At 38.0% G+C, this 12,725-nt stretch overlaps 2 pseudogenes; both read left to right on the forward strand.

Annotated features, from left to right (window-relative positions):
* Positions 1 to 8,545: 8,545 nt before the first annotated feature.
* On the forward strand, positions 8,546 to 9,447 carry LOC102844308 (annotated as a pseudogene).
* Positions 9,448 to 9,449: 2 nt separating this feature from the next.
* Positions 9,450 to 9,925, forward strand: LOC102869701 (annotated as a pseudogene).
* The last annotated feature ends 2,800 nt before the right edge of the window (positions 9,926 to 12,725 follow it).

Raw genomic sequence — 12,725 nt, forward strand, 5'->3', positions numbered from 1 at the left:
GTCAAGACGTAAGTTGATTCGAGAGAGAAGATGAATTGAGACTCAAGTCAATTTGAGGTGGAAGTCAAATCGAGACTGAAGTTGAGTCCAGACTGAAGTCAAGTCAAGACTGAAGTTGAGTCGAGAATGACATTGAGTGGTGATGGAAGTTGTTAAGAGAGTTAAATAGAGTTAAGACTGAAGTCAGTAAGAGACTGTATTTGAGATGGAAGTTTAGTCAAGACTCAGGTCAATTCGAGGTGGAAATCAAGATGGACGTTGAGTCGAGATGGAATTCAAGTTGAGATGGAAGTTGAGTGGAGACTGATGTCGATTTGAAGCTAAAGTTGATAAAAGACTTAAGTTGAGTTGAGAGTTAAGTGGAGACTGAAGTTGAGTCGAGATGGAAGTCGAATAGAGTCAAGTTGAGATGGAAGTAAAGTCAAGACAGAAGCCACATCAAGACTGAAGTAGATTTGAGACTGAAGTTGAGTCGAGATTGAAGTCTGTAAAAGACTGAAATCGAAGTGAGACTGAAGTCGAGCCAAGACTCTAGTTGAGCTAAGACTGAAGTCGAGTAGAGACTGTAGTCAATTCAAGACTAGAGTTGATTAGAGATAGACATCTAGTCAAGATGGAAGTCAAGTTGAAACTCAAGTCGATTTGAGGCTGAAGTTGAGTTGAGAGTGAAGTGGAGTAGAGACTAAATTGGAGTGGATACTGAAGTCGAGTGGAGACTGAAGTTGTGTGGAGAGTGAAGTTGAGTTGAGACTGTAGTCAAGTCGAGAGGAAAGGAGAGTTGAGAATGAAGTTGAGTCTATAATGAAGTTGAGTTGAGACTGAAGTCAAGACTAAGAGTGAAGTCTAGTTGAGACTGAAGTTGAGTTGGGAATGGAGTCAAGACTGAAGTTGATTTGAGACTGGATTTGAGTGGAGACCTAAGTAGAGTTGAGATCAAAGTCAAGTTGAAACTGAAGTCGATTCGAGACTGAAGTTGAGTGGAGACTGACGTCTAGTTGAGACTAAAGTTTATAAGAGACTGAAGTTGGTAAGAGACTGAAGGTGAGGGGAGACTGAAGTCCAGCTGAAACTGTGATCAAGCGGAGACTGAAATCAAGTTGGGACTGTAGTCAATTCGAGACTGTAGTTGAGTGGAGAATGAAGTTGAGTCCATACTGAAGTCAAGTCAAGCCTGAAGATGATTTGAGACTGAAGTTGAGTCTAGACTGAAGTCGATTCCATACAGAAGTCGATTTGAGACTGAAATTGAGTGGATACTGAAGTCAAGTGGAGATTGAAGTCATGTAGAGATTGAAGTTGAGTCGAGACTGTAGTTTATTTGAGATGGAAGTCGAGTCGAGACAGAAGTCAATATTGAAGTCTATTCGAGACTGATGTCAAGTAGAGACTGGAGTTGATTAGAGATGGAAGTCAAGTCAAAATGGAAGTCAAGTTGAAACTCAAGTCAATTTGTGATTGAAGTCGAGTTGAGGGTGAAGTTGAGTTGCAAATGGAGTCGAGACTGAAGTTGACTGGATACTGAAGTCAAGTGGAGACTGAAGTTGTGTAGAGAGTTAAATTGAGTCCTAGCTAAATAAGCTTCTGAACTTTCTTTTGTGTGCCCTTCTTCTGCCTTTCGTCTCCCTTTCTCCTTGCCCTTTGACCAGTTTAACGTATCTTGTTCCTATTTGCTAATTGCAATAGTTGTATTGTCCTTATCTAGATTCTTCCCAGGTTGATCCTCCTTTGTCCTGTTCCTTATAGTGTTCATTGTACATTCTACTTCTGCTATCCTCCCATGCTACAACTTTCAGTTATCCTCTCATTTTCACAGAGATTAGTAGATGGATGGGGTGTGTGTGAAGGAATAGGCAATGTGCAAATGGGGACTTGATGTGATGGAGTGATAAAAGTCATAGTTAAATAGTAATTATATAAGACACAATGTGTATGAAAGACCATATAAAACAAAATGTACATAAATAAAACACAATCTATGGATTGGTTTTGTGACTGAAGTAATGGGGGTAGGTGTGTCAGAAACAATAAGGCCGGCGCAGGATAGCACATGATTTAGGGTTGTTGTACATAGGGTTGCTATGAGTCACAGGTGACTCGATGGCACATAACAACAACATACAAAGATAGTATAAAATACAATGTACATGAATGAAAAAATAGATCATAAATGTCAGGGGGGGCGAGAGGGAAGAGCTGACTCTGTTGAGTCTTTCCCCCTAGAAGAACCAGGAAGTTTGTTTAGCCTGAAAAAAGAGATTATTCCAAGGTAAAGGTGAATGAGGAGATCAAGCAGAGTCTGAAAGATGTTTTAAACTCTTAAAAGGACTGTTGTGCAAAAGAGAACTGACTCATTCTGTGCCATTCCAGAAAGCAGAATAATTCATAACCTGAGAACCCAGAAAAACATAGCCCACAGACAGCATTAGGAATAGTCATAATAGGAGATTTGCTAGACTCCCTGAGATGAGATCTAAGTAACTGAGGAAAGGTGATGAACTAGGGCCAGGTTCAATTGGCAGGCATGTAGTGAATATCTTACTTTTGTCCCCCAGCCTTTGCCTCTGCTTCCCATGAACTACTTAGGATCCTCTGGTACTACCTATTCAATCACAGAAGTGTTTGATCCAAACTAAACCAGTACGTTTATTCCTAAAAATATGATTCAACTGGAGACAAACAAGGGCAGAAGGAGATGAAAGTTGAGTAATCTAATGACTGGGCTCTTAAGAGGTGATTCATGAATTCCTGCTCAGATGCATCTCTGGTTTCTGTTCTTCCTGTCCCTCATGTGTGGGCTGAGATGAGAACATGACAAGAGCAAAAGTTTATCTCCGTTAAGCCCTACTAATCAGAACTGAAGCTTGATGCATGCTGGGGACTGGGTCTCAGGAAGAAAGTACTGTGGGGTTATGAAAAAAAAGGGCTTGAGCTCAGAGATATCCCAGCAGCAAAAGTGAATGGAGGCAGAGCCACAGAGCAGTAGGCTGAAACTATTGGCTTCCCTGTGGTCCATTGTCAAAGTGGGTCATACTGTTGTTATGTGCCGTCAAGTAGCTTGTGACTCGTAGCAACCCAATTTACTGTGTCAATAAATTTCCTCCTAGGTCTTCCTCTCTTGTAGTGTCCAATCCTGGGAAGTACTGAGCCTCTTGTAACTGCAGGGCTGGACAATCCCTAATAAGTGACCTCACTGGTCAGAGATTAATCCAAGAAGCTGAACAACTAGGACGATAGATAGATAGATAGATAGATAGATAGATAGATAGATAGATAGATAGATAGGTAGATAGATAGACAGACAGATACATAGATAAATATAGATAGATAATGGAAAGAGAGATACTCTTTTTGTTAGGTGCTATCAATTCAACTACAACTTATAGTGACCCTATGAACAGTATTGTGTGCCAGCCTCACAATCTCCACCATGCTAAAGTCCTTGGTTTATGGACTGTGTCATAAGGACTGTGTAACAACCCTCTTACTGAACATCTTCCTCACTTTCATTGATTCTCTGTTTTTCCAGCATGATGTCATTTTCCAAGGACCAACCCCTCCTGATAACATGACAAAAGTATGTGATGTTTCATCATCTTTGCCTCTAAGGAGCACTCTGTCTCCACTTGCTCCAAGACAGATTTGTTTGTTCTTTTGGTGGTGGTTGTTGTTAGGTACACTGAGTTGACTCATAGCAATCCTATGAACAACATATCTGAATCTTGCCCTATCTTTTGCCCTCTTTACCATCTCTGATATGCTGGAGTTTACTGTTAGACTTTACTGTGTCAATCTATCTTGTTGAGGGTCTTTCTTTCTTTCTCTGATCCTCTAGCTTTCCCAGAATATGTTTTTCCAAGGACTAGTACCGCCTTACAACATTCCCAAACTTTATGAAATGAAGTTTCACTATTCTTGCCTGTAAGGAGTATCCTGGGTTGCACTTCCTCCAAAATAAACTTCATTGTTCTTTTGGTAGTCCATGGAATAATCAGTACCTACTGGTAAGGTTTTCACAGGTTTGTTATTTCAGAAGTGGATGGTCAATTCTGTTTCCTAGTTTGTCTTAACCTAGAAACTCTGCTGGAAAATTAGCAGAGGGTCAGTGAAAGAGAGAAAGACCTTCAGTAAGATGGACTGACACAGTGACTATAGAAATTGGCTACAGTGTGTCAGAAAAGATGAAGACAGCACAGGATATGACAGGGTTCAGGTCTGTTACTCATAGGGTCACTATGAGTCATACTCGACTCAATGGCACCTAACAACAACTCAACAATAGTGATAAGGGGTTGTACTGCCAATGTAGAGACACTTGGTTTGAATCCATCAACTGCTCCTCAGGAGAAAGATAGACAATCTCCACTCCTATGCAATTTACAGTCTCTGAAAACCCACTAGAGGATCATCTATGAGTTGGTTTCAACTCAAGAGCATATAACAACTTCACCAAGATCACAATTTAAAGACATTGATAGTTTTTTGGTTTTCTTTATTCGTTGTCCAACTTGCATGTGCAAACAAAACAATTGAAAATACAATGGTTTAAGTCAAGATCATCTTAGTCTTTAAACTTATATCTTTGCTCTTGAGCACTTTTAAAAGGTCCTTCACTGCTTTCAGCTAAGATCCATCTAACATTGGCTATAGTGTCTCTAGTGCCAGTGCTTCTTCTAACCCTAGCCTATGCATCTGGCAGTTCTCTGTTGATGTGCTGTTCCATTCATTTTTTTGTGTGTGTTTATTTTGCTTTATTTAACATACACATCTCCAACAGATTTCATTCAAACGACAATAAGATTTTAAAAAGAAGAAAATGGAGAAAACTTTCTACAAAGTATTATAGAGAGAACTCCAAGATGAAAGCAGAGAGTACCAGAGGAACGTCTGCCTATCTGTGTTTCATTGACTATGCAAAGGCATTAACTGTGTGGATTACAACAAACTTGGCTAACTTTGAGAAGAATGGGAATCCCAGAACACTTGATTGTGCGTATGAGAGAAACCTATACTTGGACCGCAAGGTGAAATCCATGTGTATAGTCTGAGTTTACGTTTCTTATAAAAGGTATTTGTTATGAATAAATCATTGATTGTGCAGAAAAAAAAAAGGTCCTTCACAAAAACAAGAGAAAGAAAAGAAGTAAAAGATAAGCACAGAAAAAAGATTTTAACAAAAAAAGGAAACTACAGATCAATATCTCTCATGAACATAGGCGCAAAAATTCATAACAAAATCCTAGCCAAAGGAATCCAAAAGCAGATAAAAAAAAAACAACAATTCATCATGACTAAATGGGGTTCATGACAGGTATGCAAGGATGGTTAAACATAAGAAAAGCAATCAACATAATTCACCACATTAACAAAGCAAATAACAAGAACCATATGATCTTAGCAATTAATGCAGAAAAGGCATTTTACAAAATTCAACACCTCTTCCTGATAAAGACACTCAGCAAAATTGGAATAGAAGGGAATTTCCTCAACATAGTGATAAGTATATATGCAAAACCAAGGGCTGATATCATTCTCAATGGAGAAAGACTAAAAGCATTTTCCTTGTGAACATTGACCAGACAAGGATGCCCACTATCATTACTTCTATTCAACATTGTATTGTAAGTACTTGCTAGAGCAATACAATTAGCAAAGGTAATAAAAGGTATCCAGATTGCAAAGAGACAGTTAAACTGTCACTGTCTGCAAATGATATGATAGTGTACACAGATAATCACAAGGACTCAGCCAAAAAACTGTTAAAGCTAGTGGAACCATTTAGTAAGATTGCAGGATACAAGAGCAATACCCCAAAATAAGTGAGATTCATCTACAGTAACAAGGAAAACAGAGAAGGAAACTAAGAAAGCAATATCATTTACAATAGCCAACCCAAATTGAGATACCTGGGAGTGAACCTAACTAGAGACACTAAAGACCTATACAAAGAAAACTACAGAACATTTCTATGAGATACAATAAAAGGCCTAAAGAAATTTAAAAATGTACCCTGTTTATGGCCTGAAGCCTTCCTATAACTATTGTTATTTATCAAAGTTCATAGAGTTTCCAGAGGCATGTTGTTTAGGAAGTGGATGCCACTCCTGTTTCCATGGGTAGAAAGACTCAGTATTGTGAAAATAACAATCCTGCCAAAAGCACTCTTTATGTTCAATGCAGTCCCAGTACAGATACCACACTCATTTTTCCAGGAGATCAAAAGGGAATTTGTCAAGTTTATTTGGAGAGGAAACAGACACCAAATGAGCAAAGCACTTCTGAAAAACAAAAATGATGTGGGAGGCATAGCATTCCCTAATCTCAAAACCTACTACACAGCAGTAGGAACCAAAACAGGATGGTACTATTAAAATGGCAGGCACATAGACCAATGGAAGAGAATCAAGAACTCAGAAATGGACCCATCTATTTATGGTCAAGTAACATTCAACAAAGAAATAAAACCTATCTAATGAGAAAATGACAATGTCTTCAACAAATGGTGCCGGCAAAACTGGATTTCTACCTGCAGAAAGATGAAACAGGATCCACATCTCACACCATATAAAAAAATCAACTCAAGGTGGGTCAGAGACCTGGGAGTAAAGCCCAAAATATAAAGTTCATAAGAGACAAACTGGGACCAAGCTTAGAAGTCCTACCCTATGGTATAAAGAGACTGACAAATACAGTCAGAAATGTACAATCTGGAGAGGATAAAATTGATAAATGGGACTTTCTAAGCATTAAAACTATGTGCTGATCAAAAATTTTTTTCCAACAGGGTGAAAAGAAAGCCTACAAATCGGGAACAAACATTTGGCAAAAACATTTCAGACAAGAGTCTCATAACAAAAGTTTAGAGAATACTCCAGGGCCTCCAGAAGAAAAAGATTGACAACCCAATTACAAAATGGGCAAAAGACATGGAAAGACTTTTCACAGAGGAGGACATTCATGTGGCCAACAGACACATGAAGAAATGCTTAAAATCACTGAAAATAAGAGAGATGCAAATCAAAACTACAATGAGATACCATCTTACCCCAGTAGCAGTGGCAAAGCTTAGTAGGATGGCAAGCAATAAATGTTGGAGAGGATGTGGGAGAGGGGGGAACTCTCTCTCATACACTGTTGATGGGATTGTAAAATAGTGTAGCCACTCTCTGAGACAGTTTGGTGTTTCCTAAAAAAGTTGAACATAGAAATTCCATATGACCCAGCTATTCCACTACTAGGAATATACACCAAGGAAATTAGAACTGAGACACAAATGGAGACTTGTATAACAATGTTAATAGCCACATCATTCGCCATCGCAAGAACATGAAATGGAACAGCCCAGATGTCCAACCACAATAGAATGGATTGAGAAATTACGATACATTCACATAATTGAATACTAAGCAACACTCAAAAACAATTTTGAAAAATACTACATAACTTGGGAGATGCTGGAGAGCATTATGTTGAGTGAACTAACTCAGTCTCATAAGGACAAATACTACATAAGATCATTATTGTCAAAATAGAAGGATAACTAGTGAAACGTGTACAGGGACTAAAGGGGTCAGGGAGAGTGGAAGAGTAAAGATAAGTAGGATCAAAACAACAGGGCTGCACAGTTTGGTGAGTGGAGGGAGGTGGGCAGAAGCAAATGAGAAAGAGCCAAGAGAAAAGACAAGGTAATGATGAGCAAGGTTCAATGTTGACTAATTTTATAAAACATAATGCATGAAAAGGATTGTATGAAACACAATGTGAATGAAGAATAGTGTGAAACACAATGTATATGAACTGTGCATGAAAATAAATTAAAAAATTAATGTAAAATAGAATGTATATGAATGATTATATGAAACACCATGTAAATGAAAGATTGTACAAAACACAATGTATATGAATGAAACATAATGTAAAGGAATTATTGTACGAAAACCAATAAAAATATTTTAAAAATATCTAAGATCCTACCCCCACCCCCTTCAGCAATTTGCTTTCTAGTATGTCAGAGATGATGAGGATGACATAGGACAGGGGAGGGTTTAAGTCAGCTCTTCACAGGGTGATTCAATGACACCTAACAACAACCCTCTTGAGGATCAAAGCTTATAGTCTTTTTGAGAGATCAAATATAATCTGGATAATAAAGTGAGTTCTATTTTTTTTAAAAAAAAAGCGAGAGGAATTGAGAGTCTTGGAGAGTATAAGAAATTTGAAGATAGAAGAAATTTAAAAAAAGCGAGAGGAATTGAGAGTCTTAGAGAGTATAAGAAATTTGAAGATGGAAGAAATAAAAAAAGAAGGTAAGGAATGCAGGCCGCCTTTCTAAAAATGAAAATTCATTAACTTGGTTCCTACTCAAAATGGCTCTCCACTGGGTTTCTGAAGGGAAGGAGAAGAGGTGACCCATCCTACGCCCTCAGAGCAGCTGGAGAACTTGAAATCTTGAAGGGTCACCAGGTCAGGGTTAACAGCATAACTTGATAAAGACGATGCCCTCCTACAGTCTACAGAAGGAAAGCAGTGGCCATCCTTGTTTAGCCCAATGAGAGGTATTCAGACTTCTGACCCTCAGAACTATAGCAATAAATGTGTTGTGCTTTTTTTACTAAAAAAAAAAAGCAAGAAAAGTGCATCTAGTGAAAGTGAGGCTGAAAATATTGAAGCACAACCCCAATCTATGGTGCACCCCAAAGAGATTCCTCCTATACCTGAACATAGGTTCCCAATGAAGAAAAAGTCCTCCCAAAGTTGATGAAACAGAAAGGAAAACCAGAGAGGGAGAGCAAGATTGCAATCCACCTAACTCCCAGTTGGCTTCTTATCAGAGGAGACCTATAGTTACGAGATTTGGCAGGAAAGTTCAAGAAAGAGAACCAAGGCATTATCGAACTCCTTCCAGATCCAGATAAAGAGACTGGTTCAGGCATATTTAGACTCCTCCACATTGGAGGCAAGAGATGCAGAGAGCTCCAAGAGTGAGAGTATCAAGTGGTGATCAAAAGGGGATAAGGGTGAGTTAAATGAAATAAAAGAAAATCAATGAAGTTCAGTTGGAGTGGAAGGGAGAAAAATAACCAAACACAGACATGCATCTTAGAGTCCAAACAGAAATAAGCAAAAAATAAAAGAAAATGAAAGATTATAAGCCTAGTAGCAAAGACATAGACATCAGAAGATTCAGAAAAGATGATAAACATAATAAAAACAAATGGAAGAAAAGAATTAAACCTAAAAGTAGGAGTAAGAACAGAGAGAAATCCAAGAGTAAGGAAAGAGATTTGAAGCACAATAAACACAAAGAAAAGAGGGTGAGATCAAGGAGCAAAGAAATGGATCATGAGAATGTTAAAGAAAAGAAAAAGCAGTCTGATTCTAAAGGAAAAGAACAGAAGTAAAGAAAGTCAAAATAGACTGAATCAAAAAAGTAATGAACATGATAAAGAAAAGGGGAGTCCAGGTGAAGAGGAAGGTCATGCAGCAGAGAGAATAGGATAACATTGGGAAGATCAAGAAGTAAAGATAGAAGGAGACAGAGAAGAGATTCTAGAAGCTCAGAGAGAGAACAAAGTGAAAGCAGAAAAACAGATACAGAGACCAAGAAAGTAAGAGTTCACAAAGACGACAAAATTCTGAGAAAAGAATGTACTCTAAAAGCTGTGATCATAATGGCTCAGCTAATAACTGAGGGGGGAAAGCCTGATAGAGATCACGGTTCATCCTCAAAAACAAAACAGAAGAGTGAGGACAATGAATTAAAGGCCTCCAGGATGAAAACCAAGGAGGATGAGAAGAGCAGATCCTCAGTGGAAAAAGAAGTGAACCAGAAATCAAAGGGTCAAGAAAATTACCACATACATGACAAAAATTTTAAAAATTTGATCATGAACCAAGCCCTGGAACAGATGAAGACAAAAGTGGATGAGTGAGTTATCTAAATTTACATTCTGTCTCAAATTTTAAGTTTTAGAGACTGGCTGATGAATTTCCTCTATGTTGTTTTCTTCTTCATTGTTTTCTTTGGGGTTTTTTTCCCCCTTTTATTAATTTTAATGAAGTTTACAGAGACTTAGGGTTTCCAGTCATTCATTGTGGCACTTTTCTCCCTGCCCACCCCTTCCCCCAATTAACTCTTCTCCTTGAAATGAAAAAGAAAAACTCTTTCATTGTTATGCAATCCCTCCCCCCAAGTCCACTCCACTATGCCGCCATCACTCTGGACTTATATAATGACAAGAAAACCCCTTCATATATCCCTTTTAAACAGTTCTCTCCCTCATATGTTTCAATGCAATACACATCATTCCTCCCCTCCATTACTGTCTTCCCTCAACCCTGATGTCAGTCCCATTTTACAACAGTGGCCCTATGCAATATTCGTCCTTTTGTGACTGAGATATTTCACTCAGCATGTGTACTTCATTGAGTGATCTTTTGATAATCTGCAACCTGGATAATTTGTACTGCTAAAGTTTTAATAAATTTGAAATGCAAAAAAAGATATAAGGAGGTCCTTGACAGCAGATTTCCCCAATGTAATACAGCTTTTGATTACCTGATTGCTGTTACCATTGACAACTTCAATCTATTCTCCATCTATCATGATGTTGCTTATTGGTCCAGTTACAAAGATTTTTATTTTCATGATGCTATGGTGTAATCCACATTGAATGCTCTATTCTTTAGCCTTCTTGAGTAAGTGCTTCAAGTATTCCTCATTTTCTGCAAGAAAAGTTGTGTCATCTGCATAATGTGGGCTGTTGAAACTTCCTTCAATCCTAATGCTACATATAGTGCAACTTCTTGAAATATTTGCTCAGAATATATATTGAATTGGTATAAGGCTTATCTTGTGGCACTAGACTGGACAACATTTAGTTGCTATCCATAGGGTTTTTGAGGTCCTATTATTTCAGAAGAGGATGACCAATCCTGCTTCTTTTCTATCTATCCTGGAAGTTCTGCTGAAAGCTGTCCACCATAGGTGAACCTAGTGGTATTTTAAATACTGGTAGCATTGCTTCCATCATCACAGCAGCACACAAGCTACCACAATACAGCAAAATGATAGATGAGTCATAGGATAAATAGATACAAAATTGTTACAGGGATTTGACATACAATTTTGGTAGCTGGTTAAATGGTTCTATAAGTCTTTATATATGATGCTAGAGTTTGAAGTCCAAAGAACAGATAGTTGACAAGAGAACATGGATTTAAGTGCAAACAGTTAAGACAAAGTGGAAATCACAAACACAAGCAAACAGAAGTCTATGAAGAGGAACTGAAACCCACATCAGTTCTTGTTTCCTCTAACTTGTAGTGTAAATGTCTAACAGGAGTTATAGGAAAAATTTCCAAGCAATCTATGTTTTCTAATAGTCATATTGACTACATCACAAGGCAGGAAGCTCCCTGTCTCTGAATATGTTCAAGTGCTTATGGCCAAACTTGGGAAAATCTTAATTACTTGTTAGGATCCACATTATTCATAGACTAGTCATTCTGGTAGGTGATTGGAGGAGGGAAGATTGAAGACAGAGAGATCAATTAGAAAGATATTTTAGTAAAATGGGGAAAAAGTAATGAGAATCTGAGTTAGGACGGTAGTGGTAGAGATGGTAAGAGGAGAAGAGACTTGGAAGATATCATGAAGGTAAAATCAAAAGTATTTAGCAACTCAACAACTATGAGATATCATCTCACCCCAGTAAGAATAGTAAAATTTAACAGAACAGCAAACAACAAATGCTGGTAAGGTTGTGAAGAAACTAGAACCCTTATCCACTGTTGGTAGAAGTGTAAAATGGTGCAGCCACTATGGAAGGCAGTATGGCATTTTCTCATAAAGTTGCAAATAGAAATACCATTTGACACAGCATTTCCACTACTTGGATATATACCCTAAATAAACTGTAACTGCCACACAAGTAGATATATGCACACCCATGTTTATCATGGCTTTGTTCACAATAGCAAAGAGTTGGAAACAACCCAAGTGCCCATCAACAAATGAATGGATAAAGAATATGTGGTATATTGACACAATAGAATACTATGCTGCACTGAAAAACAAGGAACTCATACAATATTATTTAAAATGGGTGACCCTGGAGGATATTATGCTGCGTGAAATATCTCAGTCACAAAAAGACAAATATGGCATAGTGCCACTGTTATAAAACATGACTGACATGGGGCTGGGGGGAAACTAAGAAAAGAGGAGATAATCTACACGGCACTGAAACAGATGAGGGAGAAAACTGTATAAAAGGAATATATGCTTAGGTATTATTGACATAACAAGAGTACAGAATGAGAGCTGCATAGTAAAGTGGTCTGGGGGAGGGGAAACTGTATAACAATGAAAGAACTTTTTCCCAAAGAAAAAAAGTGACCTGTGGGGCAGGTAGAGAAATGTGCAACAATGAACGACTGGAAAACCAAGGTCTTTATAAACTTCCATTAAAATCTTACTTTTTTTTAAAAAGTATTCAGCAATTGATTTGAGGTAGGATAGTGTATTAGTTTCTTTTTTTTTTCTTTTATTAGTTTTAATGAACATTTACAGGGATTTTGGGTTTTCATTCCTTCATTGCCACACCATTCTCTCCACCCTCCTCCCCAGTTTGTTCTTCTTCCCCGCCATCCGAATGTCTGTTTTAATTGTCCAATTGCCACAGTGCTTGTCAAAGTCAGTTCTGATTAATCTCCTTTGTCAGTGT

The sequence above is a fragment of the Elephantulus edwardii genome, unplaced genomic scaffold, assembly GCF_000299155.1.
Source record: "Elephantulus edwardii isolate Elephantulus edwardi_28Jun2011 unplaced genomic scaffold, EleEdw1.0 scaffold00040, whole genome shotgun sequence".
Taxonomy (NCBI): Eukaryota; Metazoa; Chordata; class Mammalia; order Macroscelidea; family Macroscelididae; genus Elephantulus; species Elephantulus edwardii.